This window comes from Diceros bicornis, chromosome 19, assembly GCF_020826845.1.
Source record: "Diceros bicornis minor isolate mBicDic1 chromosome 19, mDicBic1.mat.cur, whole genome shotgun sequence".
Lineage (NCBI taxonomy): Eukaryota > Metazoa > Chordata > Mammalia > Perissodactyla > Rhinocerotidae > Diceros > Diceros bicornis.
The window spans coordinates 57,776,651-57,793,678 of NC_080758.1; positions in this window are offsets into that span (position 1 = coordinate 57,776,651).

The window sequence follows — 17,028 nt, forward strand, 5'->3', positions numbered from 1 at the left end:
CATGCTGTCTGAAAGAGTTGTAACCCAACTTTTCTCCACTACAGATTTGAGCAGCTTTTAAATATCTAGGTATACAAAAGGATTAGAAAGGAAAATAGATCCAACTGAAAGGAATTTCGGATGGGACAATGAAATGATGCTGAAGTGAGCCAGCGCACTGAAAAGAGTTTCAGAAAGACCTGCAGTCTCTAAAGGCAGTGGGCAATGTATCCATCAGGTTTCAAGTAGAAAGGGAAATGGGAACAATTGTCTGTCATCTCATGTCCAGGAGATGACAAGCAACAGTCTCTCAGAGAAGAAAAAGATTTCTTTCCAACCGGTCGAACCAGCCACCTGGGCCAGGCCCCTTTCAAGTGGACGAGTTCCAGAGGAGAGAGCCCCGGGGCCTGCCGCCAAGTTTCCTGGGGCGTGTGCTGGGCCCCCTCAGAGGACCAGGCAGCCTGGCAGCCTGTGTGCCAGAGCTGAGATCTGGCGGCCTCCCACACCCGGTTCCCTGTCCTGCCCCGTCCTCCCGAGGGAGGCCGATGGTCCTGGCAGTGGCGAGTGGGGTGGGGCTGGCTGTGAAGCTTTCCTGGGATGCCCCGGGAGAGGGCGCCGGGGGATGGGCTGCCCCTGGCCAGGTCTGAGGCACTGACCCAGCTCAGGGCTGTCGGGGGCGGAGAGAGAAGCCCCTCCGCCTCTTCCCTGAAGCTTCTTATGGCTGGCCAAATCCTTCACAAGACAGGTTCGCTGGAGAAAATAATACCCAGCTTCAGAACACGTGTACAGGGGAGAAACCCGCGAAACTGAGTCTCTCAACACAATGGCAGAGATTCTCCTCCTATCTCCAGCTGCAGACAAAGGAGGATGTTGGGGGTGCGGTTTGGGCATGTGAGACTGGAGAAGACAATTGTCATGGAGAGGGACATGTAGACGATTGGATTGTCTGAACCGGTTCCCCTGCAGTGGGGTCAGGCCCGGAAGGGACAGCACGGAGGTGACCATGAAGGGGCCTCTCCGTGGTGTGGCTGGCCCCGGGGGGCCGCGCCTGGGGATGGGGATGGAGGGGGGGAAGTGGGATGGCCTGTGAGTTGGCAGCAGTGGTGGATGCAGATACTCAGAGGTCAGGGATCTCTCACTCTTTCCCTGCCTGTCTGTCTGTCTGTCTCTCACTCTCTCTCTCTCTCTCTCTCTCTCTCTCTCTCTCTCTCTCTCGGGGACCTGAGGAGAAGAGGTGGGCGAGCCCTGCCCGCCTCGCCTACCTGCCTTCCTCTCCCCTGGCCCCTTCTTTCTCCGGCTGCTTTGAGTGCCCTGTGGGCTTGGGTTCAACCCCTGAGGCCAAGGGCGCATGCGCCACCCGCCACCGCCGGGGCCTAGGGCGGGCCTCGGGGGTCCTCAGTGAAGGCCCCGCCCGCCCGCCAGGCCAGGCCAGTCCCAGCTGAAGAAGGAACGCCAACGCCCTGCTGGACTTGGCTTCAGCTGTTGTCTCCCTCCCATCCCCCACTTGCAATCAGCTGGCCGGCCGCTTCCCTTCTTTGGAAGCGGTGGTCTGGACCTGGTGGCCAAAGGCCGACTGGGGTGCCAGGTCAAGGCTCTGCCTCGGCCAGCTGCTTTTGCCCGGGCCTCATTTCTTCCTGGAAAGGCAAAACCACGGCCTCACCCCACGCCCGCACTTGTCGACTCCAGCCAGGTGGAGGAAAGGCTCTGTGGAATCCGAAGGGCCGAGACAGGCTTATGGCCAAGCAGTGAGTGAGGCCCCAGCAGGCCGCCGGCTTGGGGAGCCGCTGCCACACGGGCAGGCCCTTCCGGCGACGGGTCCCAGCATCATCTCTGGAGTCGGGAGGGCCTGGCCTTCCTAGTGCCCAGGCCACGGCTCTGAGGAGAAATCCGCGTTGGAGGGCACGCGTGAGGCCCTCGGCCTGAGGGCGCTGGTGCCACGCCGGGGGCGACTGGAAGGCTGGCTGGGCTCGCCTGCTTTGTCCAAAGGAGGCTGGCCAACCAGCCCAACCGGCCACCTGGGCCAGGCCCCTTTCAAGTGGACAAGATCCGGGGGAAAGGGCCCTGGGGCCTGCCGCCAAGTCCCCTGGGGCGTGTGCTGGGCCCCCTCAGAGGAGGGAGCCACCTGGCAACCTGTGTGCCAGACCTTAGATCTGGCGGCCTGCCACACCCGGCTCCCTGCCCTGCCCACGCCTGCCTCCATCCACTCCACGGAGGACGATGGTGTTGGCAGTGCGAGCGGAGATAGTCGTTAGAGACTTCACTTGGAGTTGTAGTCCAAGAGCATCACAGAGGAGCACTGAGCTTGGGCTCGGCCATTTATCCGCTTTGTAACCTGGCTGAGTTTTCTAGCCACTGTACCCAGTCTCTTCATCTAGCAAATGGTGCAAAGAACAACATTGACTACGTCGGGATGCTTTCAGGGTCATGTGAGTTAAGATATGTTCCAGCACAGAGTTTACATTCAGGGTGCAGTCCTTGGCTCAGTAGAAGTGTTCGCTGCTGTTCTTATGATTTTCATTATTTCACGTCCTTATCTTCCTCGTGAGTTCCCTGTCAAACCAACCACGATCCACGGTGTCAGCAGTTTGATTCCAGGTCCCTGCTTCAAGGCCTGCAGAGGGAACCTCGTGCTCATAACCTCCTGTTTTTCTCCCAGTCTCTGGAGGGATGCATTGACCTCTAGCTTGTCTGCACTGAGGCACGGAATGGGGTCCCACACCCAACCCCGCGTCTCCTCCTTTTCATATCTGATGCTTTGGGAAGACTGCTTACTGTTCACTCGGTGGACTATACTCCCTGACATGAGCCACGCACGGGAGAGAGGCGGTAGGAAACACTGATCCATGTAGGGCTCTGAGTTGACCATAACACAGAGTACAGTTGATCAAGGGCCGAGGTAGGGTTCCTTAAGGCAAAGATCTGCCGAGATGAGGGTGTTCTGATGTGACGCCGCCTGAAAATAAAGCAAACACATAAAAGCATATGTAGTGGTCAAAGGGAAAGCACGCCACTAAAAGAATTGATCCCATGAAATACACTATTCTATTTGTTTATGTATCAAATGACTGATAGGAAAGAGCCAGGCGTAGAGATAGTAGACTTGATCAATGTCATAGAGAATTCTTTTAACAGTTGTTCATGCCTTGTGTTTTACATCATTGATTAGGGGAGTATTTTCGTCTTTTCCTTTCCTAGTGTCTCCATCTTTCTCAACTTTTCCAGGAGACATATTTACATTATCCTCTAAAATGTTAGGGAAATTTTAAAAAAGTTATGACACATTGGAAGTTGTTGATTTTGTATATGGGAGGAGCACTAGATTGCAAGTGAATTAGTGATCATTAGAGTTTTAGTTTGGTAAAAGACGGTAGTTGGAGTTGATACCAGGATGTTTGTAACCCAGTTTTTACTTCATTATTTGGTGTAGTTTTCCAAATGCCAGAGCCGGTCATTTTTAATGTAATAACTTGTCTCATTTTAGAATATGTGTTCTTGGAGAGGGTGATGCAGGTAAGTAGAAAATAATTTAATGTAGTGACTTGTTTTTCTCCAATGGATCTCTTATAAACCCAACAGCCATATAGCATTCTTTTGTCCAAATGACCTGATGGCACTTTCTTAACTTTTCTTGCTGTGACTCTAGCAATCTAGGGTCACACCACCTTCTCTCTCCTAGTCATGCTTTCAGTTGTAAGAGTGATATTGTCAATAGTACAGTGAGCAATTGGCACACACTCTACTCTTTTCTTACATGTATATATATGTATATGTGTGTGTGTCTATATTTCTCAACTGCGAACTTTGGTAACATAATTGTTAAGGTGTGAACTATTTGCAGTGCACTTAACAACTGATGGCTACACATGATTGTGTAGTGACATCACGGTTAAAACCCTTCTTTGCAACATGTGGCCCCTTTCAGTTTTATTTTCAAGGAAAGGGTTCAATGACTTTTTTCTTTTGGAAGAAGAAAGACTTGCATTTCCATCTTAGAAAATCGAGAACTGGTTTCTTGCCTTTTTTCTTTTTTTGTCTTCAGCTCCTCGTCCTACTGGTTACTAATTCACATGTCCAGTCACTTCAGATTCATGGTGCTAACCCTTTGCCTTGTTCAAGGCTCTGACTTTAATTATTCCATAATCCCTTCTGTGAAGGAGGTTTCTCTCCACGCTCATCTAGCGAGGAAGGAACCGACCCTCCTTTATGTGAACTTGGAGACAGAGGCCAAGGTGAAGCCTCGGTGCCCCTCCACACCAGTGAGCTGCAGAAGGGCTGCAGAGTCCTGTGAATCTTTGGCTCCCCTCCTGGCTCCCTCCGGAGTTGGCATTGCCTGCACGGAGGAGCCCAGCTCCTTACAATCGAATTGGTGAAGTCTCCTGAAGCCGGCTGAAGGATAAGACTGGCCGGAAAGGACATCAGCAAGCAGTGTGCTCCAAAAGTGGGTGGCAGAAACACTCAGAAGAAGAAAACCTTTCCGTTTCTCTTGTTTTCTCTTTATCTTCTCTCCCTTCCTTTTCCTTTCCTTAGATGGTACAGAGCCTGTCCACCCCCCATGGTGGCTGTTTTTCTCCTCAGAGCCCCAGGACAGAGCTGTATCTCTTAGTTGTAGGTCAACCCATGGGGGTTCTTTGCCTGGAGTCCCACGGCAGTTTATTCACATCTCTTTCATTCAAATGATTTCAGTAGTGTAATTTATCTGTTTAGGCATATCTGTCTTCCTTGCAGACCCCCAACATTTCAAGACCTTTGGGCACATAGTAGATGCTTAAGTACTTGAGTGAATCCGTGAAGATCTTTTGTTGAATACGATCTAAATAAATACAATACCTACTCAGCACACGAATGCAGGCACTTGAGATAGAGTTTGGTGTCTGCTGAAGCAGGCTGTGGACCAGCTTAGGGGCTCAGTGCCAAAGTGACCCAATAGATTTAGACAAAATGAACGAGATAATTAACTTCAATTTTGCAATTCATGGAGAACAGGAGCAGGATATCTAGGTGTGAATCGGGACTTGATCATTCTTGTTGCATCTTTGGAAAATCCAGTCCTTTTTCTTTCTATGGAAACGTGACTGGCCAAGAGAGTGAACGGAGGACTGGCTTTTAGAAAGGCAATTTTGTCACAGGAAGTCCTGGAGGAAAATATATGGAAGGAGAGCTGCTAGAAACATGGCAGAGACGTTTTGTGTAGAAACCCTAAAATGTGGGTTTACATGCTGTCTGAAAGAGTTGTAACCCAACTTTTCTCCACTACAGATTTGAGCAGCTTTTAAATATCTAGGTATACAAAAGGATTAGAAAGGAAAATAGATCCAACTGAAAGGAATTTCGGATGGAACAATGAAATGATGCTGAAGTGAGCCAGCGCACTGAAAAGAGTTTCAGAAAGACCTGCAGTCTCTAAAGGCAGTGGGCAATGTATCCATCAGGTTTCAAGTAGAAAGGGAAATGGGAACAATTGTCTGTCATCTCATGTCCAGGAGATGACAAGCAACAGTCTCTCAGAGAAGAAAAAGATTTCTTTCCAACCGGTCGAACCAGCCACCTGGGCCAGGCCCCTTTCAAGTGGACGAGTTCCAGAGGAGAGAGCCCCGGGGCCTGCCGCCAAGTTTCCTGGGGCGTGTGCTGGGCCCCCTCAGAGGACCAGGCAGCCTGGCAGCCTGTGTGCCAGAGCTGAGATCTGGCGGCCTCCCACACCCGGTTCCCTGTCCTGCCCCGTCCTCCCGAGGGAGGCCGATGGTCCTGGCAGTGGCGAGTGGGGTGGGGCTGGCTGTGAAGCTTTCCTGGGATGCCCCGGGAGAGGGCGCCGGGGGATGGGCTGCCCCTGGCCAGGTCTGAGGCACTGACCCAGCTCAGGGCTGTCGGGGGCGGAGAGAGAAGCCCCTCCGCCTCTTCCCTGAAGCTTCTTATGGCTGGCCAAATCCTTCACAAGACAGGTTCGCTGGAGAAAATAATACCCAGCTTCAGAACACGTGTACAGGGGAGAAACCCGCGAAACTGAGTCTCTCAACACAATGGCAGAGATTCTCCTCCTATCTCCAGCTGCAGACAAAGGAGGATGTTGGGGGTGCGGTTTGGGCATGTGAGACTGGAGAAGACAATTGTCATGGAGAGGGACATGTAGACGATTGGATTGTCTGAACCGGTTCCCCTGCAGTGGGGTCAGGCCCGGAAGGGACAGCACGGAGGTGACCATGAAGGGGCCTCTCCGTGGTGTGGCTGGCCCCGGGGGGCCGCGCCTGGGGATGGGGATGGAGGGGGGGAAGTGGGATGGCCTGTGAGTTGGCAGCAGTGGTGGATGCAGATACTCAGAGGTCAGGGATCTCTCACTCTTTCCCTGCCTGTCTGTCTGTCTGTCTCTCACTCTCTCTCTCTCTCTCTCTCTCTCTCTCTCTCTCTCTCTCTCGGGGACCTGAGGAGAAGAGGTGGGCGAGCCCTGCCCGCCTCGCCTACCTGCCTTCCTCTCCCCTGGCCCCTTCTTTCTCCGGCTGCTTTGAGTGCCCTGTGGGCTTGGGTTCAACCCCTGAGGCCAAGGGCGCATGCGCCACCCGCCACCGCCGGGGCCTAGGGCGGGCCTCGGGGGTCCTCAGTGAAGGCCCCGCCCGCCCGCCAGGCCAGGCCAGTCCCAGCTGAAGAAGGAACGCCAACGCCCTGCTGGACTTGGCTTCAGCTGTTGTCTCCCTCCCATCCCCCACTTGCAATCAGCTGGCCGGCCGCTTCCCTTCTTTGGAAGCGGTGGTCTGGACCTGGTGGCCAAAGGCCGACTGGGGTGCCAGGTCAAGGCTCTGCCTCGGCCAGCTGCTTTTGCCCGGGCCTCATTTCTTCCTGGAAAGGCAAAACCACGGCCTCACCCCACGCCCGCACTTGTCGACTCCAGCCAGGTGGAGGAAAGGCTCTGTGGAATCCGAAGGGCCGAGACAGGCTTATGGCCAAGCAGTGAGTGAGGCCCCAGCAGGCCGCCGGCTTGGGGAGCCGCTGCCACACGGGCAGGCCCTTCCGGCGACGGGTCCCAGCATCATCTCTGGAGTCGGGAGGGCCTGGCCTTCCTAGTGCCCAGGCCACGGCTCTGAGGAGAAATCCGCGTTGGAGGGCACGCGTGAGGCCCTCGGCCTGAGGGCGCTGGTGCCACGCCGGGGGCGACTGGAAGGCTGGCTGGGCTCGCCTGCTTTGTCCAAAGGAGGCTGGCCAACCAGCCCAACCGGCCACCTGGGCCAGGCCCCTTTCAAGTGGACAAGATCCGGGGGAAAGGGCCCTGGGGCCTGCCGCCAAGTCCCCTGGGGCGTGTGCTGGGCCCCCTCAGAGGAGGGAGCCACCTGGCAACCTGTGTGCCAGACCTTAGATCTGGCGGCCTGCCACACCCGGCTCCCTGCCCTGCCCACGCCTGCCTCCATCCACTCCACGGAGGACGATGGTGTTGGCAGTGCGAGCGGAGATAGTCGTTAGAGACTTCACTTGGAGTTGTAGTCCAAGAGCATCACAGAGGAGCACTGAGCTTGGGCTCGGCCATTTATCCGCTTTGTAACCTGGCTGAGTTTTCTAGCCACTGTACCCAGTCTCTTCATCTAGCAAATGGTGCAAAGAACAACATTGACTACGTCGGGATGCTTTCAGGGTCATGTGAGTTAAGATATGTTCCAGCACAGAGTTTACATTCAGGGTGCAGTCCTTGGCTCAGTAGAAGTGTTCGCTGCTGTTCTTATGATTTTCATTATTTCACGTCCTTATCTTCCTCGTGAGTTCCCTGTCAAACCAACCACGATCCACGGTGTCAGCAGTTTGATTCCAGGTCCCTGCTTCAAGGCCTGCAGAGGGAACCTCGTGCTCATAACCTCCTGTTTTTCTCCCAGTCTCTGGAGGGATGCATTGACCTCTAGCTTGTCTGCACTGAGGCACGGAATGGGGTCCCACACCCAACCCCGCGTCTCCTCCTTTTCATATCTGATGCTTTGGGAAGACTGCTTACTGTTCACTCGGTGGACTATACTCCCTGACATGAGCCACGCACGGGAGAGAGGCGGTAGGAAACACTGATCCATGTAGGGCTCTGAGTTGACCATAACACAGAGTACAGTTGATCAAGGGCCGAGGTAGGGTTCCTTAAGGCAAAGATCTGCCGAGATGAGGGTGTTCTGATGTGACGCCGCCTGAAAATAAAGCAAACACATAAAAGCATATGTAGTGGTCAAAGGGAAAGCACGCCACTAAAAGAATTGATCCCATGAAATACACTATTCTATTTGTTTATGTATCAAATGACTGATAGGAAAGAGCCAGGCGTAGAGATAGTAGACTTGATCAATGTCATAGAGAATTCTTTTAACAGTTGTTCATGCCTTGTGTTTTACATCATTGATTAGGGGAGTATTTTCGTCTTTTCCTTTCCTAGTGTCTCCATCTTTCTCAACTTTTCCAGGAGACATATTTACATTATCCTCTAAAATGTTAGGGAAATTTTAAAAAAGTTATGACACATTGGAAGTTGTTGATTTTGTATATGGGAGGAGCACTAGATTGCAAGTGAATTAGTGATCATTAGAGTTTTAGTTTGGTAAAAGACGGTAGTTGGAGTTGATACCAGGATGTTTGTAACCCAGTTTTTACTTCATTATTTGGTGTAGTTTTCCAAATGCCAGAGCCGGTCATTTTTAATGTAATAACTTGTCTCATTTTAGAATATGTGTTCTTGGAGAGGGTGATGCAGGTAAGTAGAAAATAATTTAATGTAGTGACTTGTTTTTCTCCAATGGATCTCTTATAAACCCAACAGCCATATAGCATTCTTTTGTCCAAATGACCTGATGGCACTTTCTTAACTTTTCTTGCTGTGACTCTAGCAATCTAGGGTCACACCACCTTCTCTCTCCTAGTCATGCTTTCAGTTGTAAGAGTGATATTGTCAATAGTACAGTGAGCAATTGGCACACACTCTACTCTTTTCTTACATGTATATATATGTATATGTGTGTGTGTCTATATTTCTCAACTGCGAACTTTGGTAACATAATTGTTAAGGTGTGAACTATTTGCAGTGCACTTAACAACTGATGGCTACACATGATTGTGTAGTGACATCACGGTTAAAACCCTTCTTTGCAACATGTGGCCCCTTTCAGTTTTATTTTCAAGGAAAGGGTTCAATGACTTTTTTCTTTTGGAAGAAGAAAGACTTGCATTTCCATCTTAGAAAATCGAGAACTGGTTTCTTGCCTTTTTTCTTTTTTTGTCTTCAGCTCCTCGTCCTACTGGTTACTAATTCACATGTCCAGTCACTTCAGATTCATGGTGCTAACCCTTTGCCTTGTTCAAGGCTCTGACTTTAATTATTCCATAATCCCTTCTGTGAAGGAGGTTTCTCTCCACGCTCATCTAGCGAGGAAGGAACCGACCCTCCTTTATGTGAACTTGGAGACAGAGGCCAAGGTGAAGCCTCGGTGCCCCTCCACACCAGTGAGCTGCAGAAGGGCTGCAGAGTCCTGTGAATCTTTGGCTCCCCTCCTGGCTCCCTCCGGAGTTGGCATTGCCTGCACGGAGGAGCCCAGCTCCTTACAATCGAATTGGTGAAGTCTCCTGAAGCCGGCTGAAGGATAAGACTGGCCGGAAAGGACATCAGCAAGCAGTGTGCTCCAAAAGTGGGTGGCAGAAACACTCAGAAGAAGAAAACCTTTCCGTTTCTCTTGTTTTCTCTTTATCTTCTCTCCCTTCCTTTTCCTTTCCTTAGATGGTACAGAGCCTGTCCACCCCCCATGGTGGCTGTTTTTCTCCTCAGAGCCCCAGGACAGAGCTGTATCTCTTAGTTGTAGGTCAACCCATGGGGGTTCTTTGCCTGGAGTCCCACGGCAGTTTATTCACATCTCTTTCATTCAAATGATTTCAGTAGTGTAATTTATCTGTTTAGGCATATCTGTCTTCCTTGCAGACCCCCAACATTTCAAGACCTTTGGGCACATAGTAGATGCTTAAGTACTTGAGTGAATCCGTGAAGATCTTTTGTTGAATACGATCTAAATAAATACAATACCTACTCAGCACACGAATGCAGGCACTTGAGAGAGAGTTTGGTGTCTGCTGAAGCAGGCTGTGGACCAGCTTAGGGGCTCAGTGCCAAAGTGACCCAATAGATTTAGACAAAATGAACGAGATAATTAACTTCAATTTTGCAATTCATGGAGAACAGGAGCAGGATATCTAGGTGTGAATCGGGACTTGATCATTCTTGTTGCATCTTTGGAAAATCCAGTCCTTTTTCTTTCTATGGAAACGTGACTGGCCAAGAGAGTGAACGGAGGACTGGCTTTTAGAAAGGCAATTTTGTCACAGGAAGTCCTGGAGGAAAATATATGGAAGGAGAGCTGCTAGAAACATGGCAGAGACGTTTTGTGTAGAAACCCTAAAATGTGGGTTTACATGCTGTCTGAAAGAGTTGTAACCCAACTTTTCTCCACTACAGATTTGAGCAGCTTTTAAATATCTAGGTATACAAAAGGATTAGAAAGGAAAATAGATCCAACTGAAAGGAATTTCGGATGGAACAATGAAATGATGCTGAAGTGAGCCAGCGCACTGAAAAGAGTTTCAGAAAGACCTGCAGTCTCTAAAGGCAGTGGGCAATGTATCCATCAGGTTTCAAGTAGAAAGGGAAATGGGAACAATTGTCTGTCATCTCATGTCCAGGAGATGACAAGCAACAGTCTCTCAGAGAAGAAAAAGATTTCTTTCCAACCGGTCGAACCAGCCACCTGGGCCAGGCCCCTTTCAAGTGGACGAGTTCCAGAGGAGAGAGCCCCGGGGCCTGCCGCCAAGTTTCCTGGGGCGTGTGCTGGGCCCCCTCAGAGGACCAGGCAGCCTGGCAGCCTGTGTGCCAGAGCTGAGATCTGGCGGCCTCCCACACCCGGTTCCCTGTCCTGCCCCGTCCTCCCGAGGGAGGCCGATGGTCCTGGCAGTGGCGAGTGGGGTGGGGCTGGCTGTGAAGCTTTCCTGGGATGCCCCGGGAGAGGGCGCCGGGGGATGGGCTGCCCCTGGCCAGGTCTGAGGCACTGACCCAGCTCAGGGCTGTCGGGGGCGGAGAGAGAAGCCCCTCCGCCTCTTCCCTGAAGCTTCTTATGGCTGGCCAAATCCTTCACAAGACAGGTTCGCTGGAGAAAATAATACCCAGCTTCAGAACACGTGTACAGGGGAGAAACCCGCGAAACTGAGTCTCTCAACACAATGGCAGAGATTCTCCTCCTATCTCCAGCTGCAGACAAAGGAGGATGTTGGGGGTGCGGTTTGGGCATGTGAGACTGGAGAAGACAATTGTCATGGAGAGGGACATGTAGACGATTGGATTGTCTGAACCGGTTCCCCTGCAGTGGGGTCAGGCCCGGAAGGGACAGCACGGAGGTGACCATGAAGGGGCCTCTCCGTGGTGTGGCTGGCCCCGGGGGGCCGCGCCTGGGGATGGGGATGGAGGGGGGGAAGTGGGATGGCCTGTGAGTTGGCAGCAGTGGTGGATGCAGATACTCAGAGGTCAGGGATCTCTCACTCTTTCCCTGCCTGTCTGTCTGTCTGTCTCTCACTCTCTCTCTCTCTCTCTCTCTCTTTCTCTCTCGGGGACCTGAGGAGAAGAGGTGGGCGAGCCCTGCCCGCCTCGCCTACCTGCCTTCCTCTCCCCTGGCCCCTTCTTTCTCCGGCTGCTTTGAGTGCCCTGTGGGCTTGGGTTCAACCCCTGAGGCCAAGGGCGCATGCGCCACCCGCCACCGCCGGGGCCTAGGGCGGGCCTCGGGGGTCCTCAGTGAAGGCCCCGCCCGCCCGCCAGGCCAGGCCAGTCCCAGCTGAAGAAGGAACGCCAACGCCCTGCTGGACTTGGCTTCAGCTGTTGTCTCCCTCCCATCCCCCACTTGCAATCAGCTGGCCGGCCGCTTCCCTTCTTTGGAAGCGGTGGTCTGGACCTGGTGGCCAAAGGCCGACTGGGGTGCCAGGTCAAGGCTCTGCCTCGGCCAGCTGCTTTTGCCCGGGCCTCATTTCTTCCTGGAAAGGCAAAACCACGGCCTCACCCCACGCCCGCACTTGTCGACTCCAGCCAGGTGGAGGAAAGGCTCTGTGGAATCCGAAGGGCCGAGACAGGCTTATGGCCAAGCAGTGAGTGAGGCCCCAGCAGGCCGCCGGCTTGGGGAGCCGCTGCCACACGGGCAGGCCCTTCCGGCGACGGGTCCCAGCATCATCTCTGGAGTCGGGAGGGCCTGGCCTTCCTAGTGCCCAGGCCACGGCTCTGAGGAGAAATCCGCGTTGGAGGGCACGCGTGAGGCCCTCGGCCTGAGGGCGCTGGTGCCACGCCGGGGGCGACTGGAAGGCTGGCTGGGCTCGCCTGCTTTGTCCAAAGGAGGCTGGCCAACCAGCCCAACCGGCCACCTGGGCCAGGCCCCTTTCAAGTGGACAAGATCCGGGGGAAAGGGCCCTGGGGCCTGCCGCCAAGTCCCCTGGGGCGTGTGCTGGGCCCCCTCAGAGGAGGGAGCCACCTGGCAACCTGTGTGCCAGACCTTAGATCTGGCAGCCTGCCACACCCGGCTCCCTGCCCTGCCCACGCCTGCCTCCATCCACTCCACGGAGGACGATGGTGTTGGCAGTGCGAGCGGAGATAGTCGTTAGAGACTTCACTTGGAGTTGTAGTCCAAGAGCATCACAGAGGAGCACTGAGCTTGGGCTCGGCCATTTATCCGCTTTGTAACCTGGCTGAGATTTCTAGCCACTGTACCCAGACTCTTCATCTAGCAAATGGTGCAAAGAACAACATTGACTACGTCGGGATGCTTTCAGGGTCATGTGAGTTAAGATATGTTCCAGCACAGAGTTTACATTCAGGGTGCAGTCCTTGGCTCAGTAGAAGTGTTCGCTGCTGTTCTTATGATTTTCATTATTTCACGTCCTTATCTTCCTCGTGAGTTCCCTGTCAAACCAACCACGATCCACGGTGTCAGCAGTTTGATTCCAGGTCCCTGCTTCAAGGCCTGCAGAGGGAACCTCGTGCTCATAACCTCCTGTTTTTCTCCCAGTCTCTGGAGGGATGCATTGACCTCTAGCTTGTCTGCACTGAGGCACGGAATGGGGTCCCACACCCAACCCCGCGTCTCCTCCTTTTCATATCTGATGCTTTGGGAAGACTGCTTACTGTTCACTCGGTGGACTATACTCCCTGACATGAGCAACGCACGGGAGAGAGGCGGTAGGAAACACTGATCCATGTAGGGCTCTGAGTTGACCATAACACAGAGTACAGTTGATCAAGGGCCGAGGTAGGGTTCCTTAAGGCAAAGATCTGCCGAGATGAGGGTGTTCTGATGTGACGCCGCCTGAAAATAAAGCAAACACATAAAAGCATATGTAGTGGTCAAAGGGAAAGCACGCCACTAAAAGAATTGATCCCATGAAATACACTATTCTATTTGTTTATGTATCAAATGACTGATAGGAAAGAGCCAGGCGTAGAGATAGTAGACTTGATCAATGTCATAGAGAATTCTTTTAACAGTTGTTCATGCCTTGTGTTTTACATCATTGATTAGGGGAGTATTTTCGTCTTTTCCTTTCCTAGTGTCTCCATCTTTCTCAACTTTTCCAGGAGACATATTTACATTATCCTCTAAAATGTTAGGGAAATTTTAAAAAAGTTATGACACATTGGAAGTTGTTGATTTTGTATATGGGAGGAGCACTAGATTGCAAGTGAATTAGTGATCATTAGAGTTTTAGTTTGGTAAAAGACGGTAGTTGGAGTTGATACCAGGATGTTTGTAACCCAGTTTTTACTTCATTATTTGGTGTAGTTTTCCAAATGCCAGAGCCGGTCATTTTTAATGTAATAACTTGTCTCATTTTAGAATATGTGTTCTTGGAGAGGGTGATGCAGGTAAGTAGAAAATAATTTAATGTAGTGACTTGTTTTTCTCCAATGGATCTCTTATAAACCCAACAGCCATATAGCATTCTTTTGTCCAAATGACCTGATGGCACTTTCTTAACTTTTCTTGCTGTGACTCTAGCAATCTAGGGTCACACCACCTTCTCTCTCCTAGTCATGCTTTCAGTTGTAAGAGTGATATTGTCAATAGTACAGTGAGCAATTGGCACACACTCTACTCTTTTCTTACATGTATATATATGTATATGTGTGTGTGTCTATATTTCTCAACTGCGAACTTTGGTAACATAATTGTTAAGGTGTGAACTATTTGCAGTGCACTTAACAACTGATGGCTACACATGATTGTGTAGTGACATCACGGTTAAAACCCTTCTTTGCAACATGTGGCCCCTTTCAGTTTTATTTTCAAGGAAAGGGTTCAATGACTTTTTTCTTTTGGAAGAAGAAAGACTTGCATTTCCATCTTAGAAAATCGAGAACTGGTTTCTTGCCTTTTTTCTTTTTTTGTCTTCAGCTCCTCGTCCTACTGGTTACTAATTCACATGTCCAGTCACTTCAGATTCATGGTGCTAACCCTTTGCCTTGTTCAAGGCTCTGACTTTAATTATTCCATAATCCCTTCTGTGAAGGAGGTTTCTCTCCACGCTCATCTAGCGAGGAAGGAACCGACCCTCCTTTATGTGAACTTGGAGACAGAGGCCAAGGTGAAGCCTCGGTGCCCCTCCACACCAGTGAGCTGCAGAAGGGCTGCAGAGTCCTGTGAATCTTTGGCTCCCCTCCTGGCTCCCTCCGGAGTTGGCATTGCCTGCACGGAGGAGCCCAGCTCCTTACAATCGAATTGGTGAAGTCTCCTGAAGCCGGCTGAAGGATAAGACTGGCCGGAAAGGACATCAGCAAGCAGTGTGCTCCAAAAGTGGGTGGCAGAAACACTCAGAAGAAGAAAACCTTTCCGTTTCTCTTGTTTTCTCTTTATCTTCTCTCCCTTCCTTTTCCTTTCCTTAGATGGTACAGAGCCTGTCCACCCCCCATGGTGGCTGTTTTTCTCCTCAGAGCCCCAGGACAGAGCTGTATCTCTTAGTTGTAGGTCAACCCATGGGGGTTCTTTGCCTGGAGTCCCACGGCAGTTTATTCACATCTCTTTCATTCAAATGATTTCAGTAGTGTAATTTATCTGTTTAGGCATATCTGTCTTCCTTGCAGACCCCCAACATTTCAAGACCTTTGGGCACATAGTAGATGCTTAAGTACTTGAGTGAATCCGTGAAGATCTTTTGTTGAATACGATCTAAATAAATACAATACCTACTCAGCACACGAATGCAGGCACTTGAGAGAGAGTTTGGTGTCTGCTGAAGCAGGCTGTGGACCAGCTTAGGGGCTCAGTGCCAAAGTGACCCAATAGATTTAGACAAAATGAACGAGATAATTAACTTCAATTTTGCAATTCATGGAGAACAGGAGCAGGATATCTAGGTGTGAATCGAGACTTGATCATTCTTGTTACATCTTTGGAAAATCCAGCCCTTTTTCTTTCTATGGATATTTGACTCATCCCAAGCAGCTGCCTTATTGGTATTTATGGGTAGATCAAATTGAAAAGAAAACCCAGAATAGTATTATGACTAGCCTTAGGGAATATCTTTATAATATAAAAGAACAAAAGTCGGAGTTAGAGCAAAGATTGAAAGTCAAATTTACTGAAAATTCCCTGTCTCCTCGCTCCTACACTCCCTTATATCCCCAACTCCCTGTCCCTGACTCCCAAGAATATCTTTTGGATTTCTGGGTCCCTGGCCCAAATCCTCCCCTTCAAGTCTTATCTCCTCAGTCACCTCCTCAGCCAGTTCCCTTAGGTCCCAGGACTCCAACTTCTCCGCAGTTCATCCAGCTGCCTGTTTTATCTTCTCTCACTGTTGAATATTTACAGGGGGCGCTTAGGCCTGACCTCCAAGCAAGGGGCATACAGGTTACTTGTGTAAATGTTATAAACCAAGAAATAAATTTAGTAGAAACACCCAGGAAGGGCAAGAAGGTTCGTTTTGCTGTGTCTTACAACTCCTCCTACTTTCCAGGGCTCTGTAATCAGGGTCTGTCAGCTTCAGACATTCCTATGCAGTATCCACTGAGGATGTATCCTGGACCTCCGCTGCAGAGAATTCATGTCCCCTGGACAGCAGCTGATCTTTTAAATTATGAAACTCTCCTGCCTCCATTGCCAGAAGACCCTACTAAATTTAGAGAAGAATTAGAAAGATTAGTGGCTATTCATAGCCCCACCCACCGAGACCTTGACTGGCTGCTAAGGGGCGTTCTTCCATCCCATGACTACACTGTAGTTATCAGACAGGCCAGACGACCCCCTAGCAAAAACCCCCCTCATAGAGGAAATACATGGCCAGACCCTCTCCCAGACCCTCCTGCAGATGACCAGGAAGTGGCACAGCTACAGGCTGATATTCAAGGTTTAATAGGAGCGATTCTAGAGGCGTTTCCTCCTAAAGTTAATCGGTCAAAAATTGAATTATGCACTCAGAACGAGGGGGAACAACATAAAGCTTTTGTTGAACGGTTTACTCAGACTTTCCAAAGGCACACTGCATTGAATCTAGAAGCTCCAGAGCATAAGAATCTCCTAATTTCTGCTTTAGTTGGAAATTTTCTTCCTGATATAAAGAAACAAATTCAAAACAGTGTGGTTGTTTGGGCAGGGCAACCATTAAGTGTAATAATGGAGGCTGCTACACAATTCTTTGAAAATTGTCAGAAAGAAAGCAAAAAAAATAAAAATAATTAAAGACAACTCTTCTTGCTTTGCAAATTGAATCTTTTGAAAAGCAAAAATTCAACCCTGAAAGTAAACTAAAGCCCACTCAGAGGTCTCCCTATTTGCCTTCAGACAATTATAGGTATTGCAAGAAACCAAGGCATTGGAAAAGGGCGTGTGCCGCTCTTAAGAGAAGGGAAAGTTTTGTGGGAGATCGGGATTTGGCCACCCTGAAATCTATCTCTTTACCTTGGTTGTTTTTTCTAGGGACATTTGACTTCCCCCACTAACTTCCTAAAGAATTTGACATAGTGGCTCCTTCCTGGAACAGATCTATCATGATGGCTGTAAAGATAATGTAGGGTAAATGTTACAATAGGAAAGGCAC